The sequence below is a fragment of the Cannabis sativa genome, chromosome 4, assembly GCF_029168945.1.
Source record: "Cannabis sativa cultivar Pink pepper isolate KNU-18-1 chromosome 4, ASM2916894v1, whole genome shotgun sequence".
NCBI lineage: Eukaryota > Viridiplantae > Streptophyta > Magnoliopsida > Rosales > Cannabaceae > Cannabis > Cannabis sativa.
In genome coordinates this window covers 5,559,789-5,563,748 of record NC_083604.1, presented here as the reverse complement: position 1 = coordinate 5,563,748, position 3,960 = coordinate 5,559,789, and positions in this window count along the sequence as shown.

Genomic DNA, 3,960 nt, shown 5'->3' with positions numbered 1-3,960 from the left:
GACTCTAACACCTCAATCACTAGCACCCCCTATCGTAGAAATCCCATTTACACACACACACACACACACACACACACACACACACACACACACACACACACACACACACACACACACACACACCTCAATCGCACACTTTTGTGATCCGGAATAGCCGAATTCCAATTACACAGATTCTCGATTCGTCACCACTCACAGTACCCAGGTAACCACCCGTCATTGTCAACCAAACCAATGAAACCATGGCCACCACTCATTGACATAACCAATGAACCCTTCAAATAAGGGACTAAACCTTAAGTTAGTTATCGAGACAGAGAACGTCACTTAGAGACTTTTTTCTTTCTTTCAACAAGTTCAAGTTCTGATTAATGATGTGAATTTTTAGAATTTTAAAATGTGAGCTGTGTATTTCTTTTAAAAAAAAATTCTATTTTTTTTTTACTTAAATAAAGTGCAAATCTATTTATTTATTTTTTTGCTTTTAAGAGTTTTTTAGCCATAAATCTAGACTAATTAGGATTTTTACTCCCCAAATTTCGACATGTACCAAATCGTGCACCTGATACTTTTTAAGCTACTAAAAATCTCCTGCTCCCACCTTGATTTATAAAAATTTTGGATCGAAGGACTTTATTTTAATTTTACTAACAGATGTTTGACGTGGATAAAAGTTCATAGGGCACGATTTTGATACATGTCAAAGTATGCACGATTTAGTATATATAAAAATTTAGGGGCACAATTTGGGACATAGACAATCATCACGTTAGTAAAAATTAATGAAATCGAATATAAGTACTTGAATCTAACAATCTCAATAGTTCAGGGAGAATTTTTATCGGCCTGAAAAGTTCAAGAGGCATAATTTAGTGTTAGATGTTGTTTTACTAGGATCTAGATTTACTAACATGTATGAGTCAGTTTGGCATAGATGTGCTGTGGGAAAAAGCAGCTGTGGCTGTGCTGTGAGAAAAAACAGCTGCATCAGAACTGTAGAAAAAAGCTGAGTTGAGTGTTTGGTAAATTATAAATTTCAAAGTACTATCAGTTGTTAAGATCTATTATAGTGATAATGTTATAATCTAGTTTATTGTAATCACAAATATGTAAAAATTTATTTTTTATAATATTTTATTTTCTACATATTTTTAATTTTTTTTGTAAATATAAATTTATATGCATCTCATAAAAATAATTTATAGTATTTTTACATTATATTTTATCAAATATAAAAAAAAATTAGAAACTCAAGTATATAAGAAAAATTCTAGATTGATGTTGTTTGTTAATATATAAATAAAATATAAATTATTTTTTTTTAAAAAATAACAGATTTAATAATTATTTATTTTAAATATTTTTATTTTTTTTAATATATAATAAATAAGTTTATATAGTTTCAGGAAAAAAATTATTATAGTCTTTTAATCAAAACAATTTTTTTTTTAAAAGTTGGGTTGGAGTAGCTTTAGCTTTTAGCTGTAGCTTCTCCAAAAAAATTTCAAAAAGCTATTTTTTAACAGCTTACCAAACACATTTTTATCATAGCTTTTTCAAAAAACAGCTTTTAACTTTTTCAAAAATTGTGCCAAACGAGACATATGTTTGATTATAAATCTATAATCTAACATTCTAAATATGAATTTCCTAAAACAGTGAAATATGACACATAAAAGTTATAGAAATCTTACATTAATGGTAGCAGAATAATATGACTTTTTCCATTCAGATTTTTAACCCTTGATTCCTGTCTGTAGCAGAGGATTATCAAGATCTGAACTTAAATTTTCTCTCCTTCAATTGTGTTCAACACAGTCTTCCACAAAGGTTTGAGTATCACATTGAATAGAGTGAAACTATATTTTAGAGAGGGAATATATACAAAGAAAGAAGAGAAGAGAGTAGTCCGACAATGAAAACTTAGGTTAATTCTCTCTTCTCATCACTTTTTTTTTTTTTATATATATAGGCTTCACTTAGGGCTAAGTTAGATGAGACTGGGCTTAAAATAGAGACTTCGACTGAAGTCTAACTCTAGAGCCAAATTTCTTATGGTCTTTAGAGTTAGATTTATGTCACTAGCTTTATCTCATTTAAATGAAACAATGTGTCTTTAGAGTTAGAGAAGTGTGCATTAACAAATTCTTACTTTTATCGGTCACAATAAAATTTATCAGTAAAAGTAAAAAAATTATCACTAATATTTATAGAGAAAAAGCAGAGGAACTTAAGACAGAGAGAAATATGGAAAATAATGATTTTTGTATTGATTGTCTTGAATGAATGAATATACAGCAGTGTAATAGTTACATATATATAGTGCAAAGGGAATAAGAAAAACCCTAACAGAAAAGATTCCTTTGCCATATGATTGGCTCCTAAAATATTGGAGAATACACAATTCTAGATAATTCTAGAATAATAGAGGACAGCTGTGACAAAGGAGAATATTCAGGTGTGGTCACTGTCATTATTTTTAACAGGCTCCCTCAAGTTTGGCGTGGGTTGAGAGACCACGACAAGCTTGTTCTTCAAGTAGTTGAACTGGCCTATCGAAGTGGCCTTTGTGAACACATCTTCTGTTTGTTCAGAGGTAGGGATGAAGCGCACTTCGACCAGCCCTTGATTGATCATGTTGCGGATGTAATGGACATCGACTTCTATGTGTTTTGTCCTGCTGTGAAAGACCGGATTTGAGGATAGCTGCTTTGCCCCAGCGTTGTCACACCATATTACAGCAGGAGTTTTATGAGGCAGATTGAGTTCTTTGAACATTGAGTGCAGCCAAGCAATTTCTGTGGCAGTCTGAGATAAAGCACGATACTCCGCTTCTGTTGATGATCTTGCCACAGCCTTTTGTTTTTTGGAGCACCAAGTGACTAGGTTCCCTCCTAAATAAACACAGTATCCGGTAGTCGATTTCCTGTCGTCGATGGAGCCAGCCCAATCGGCGTCACTGAAGCATTCAATGGACCATTGTTATGCTGGTTTGAAGATGAGGCCTTGGCCGATAGTACCTTTTAGATATCGCAGTAGTCTTTTACACACATGCCAGTGGCGTTGAGTTGGTTTGTGCATAAATTGGCTCAACTTATTAACTGTGAATGCAATATTGGGGCGACTAAGTGTGAGGTATTGCAATCCGCCAATAACACTTCGATAAAATGATGGTTGGTCAAACGGTTTGCTATCATCGATGCTTAACTTGACACCTTGAGAGATTGGTGTTGGGCTTGATTTACACTGCAGCATATTGGTTCTTTTTAGAAGATCATTCGTGTATTTGGCTTGGGAGAGATGTATTCCATAGGCCCCTCAAGTGATCTCAAAACCGCGGAAGTAGTTGATGGAGCCGAGAGTTTTGAGAGAGAAGAACTGCTGCAGTTGCTGAATGATGGAGTGTACTTTACCGGCGTGACTGCCAGTGAGGAGGATGTCGTTGACATAGACCAGTAAATATAGTTCAACTCCGGATGTACGGTAGTAAAAGAGAGATGGATCGGAGATGGAATGTTGAAACCCAAGGGCGAGAAGTACTTGTGTGAGCCGGTCAAACCAAGCACGCAGAGCTTGACGGAGGCCGTAAAGGGCCTTGTTTAGCTTGAAAATGTGGTTAGGATGAGCGGAGTCGATGTAGCCAAGGGGTTGTGACATATAGACAGTTTCGGAGAGGGTTCCATTAAGGAAAGCGTTGTCAATGTCGACTTGTTGGATGTCCCACTTGTTGGTGGCAGCAAGGGTAAGTATAACCCGGATGGTGGAGCTTTTGACAACGGGACTAAATGTTTCAAAGAAATCGATCCCGGGTTGTTGTTGGAATCCCTTGGCAACAAGACGCGCTTTCAAGCGCTGGACCGTGCCATCCGCATTTAACTTGATGCGAAAGAGCCACCGATTGTCGATGACGCTCATGTTGGGAGTCCGAGGAACAAGAGTCCAAGTGTTGTTCCGTTTAAG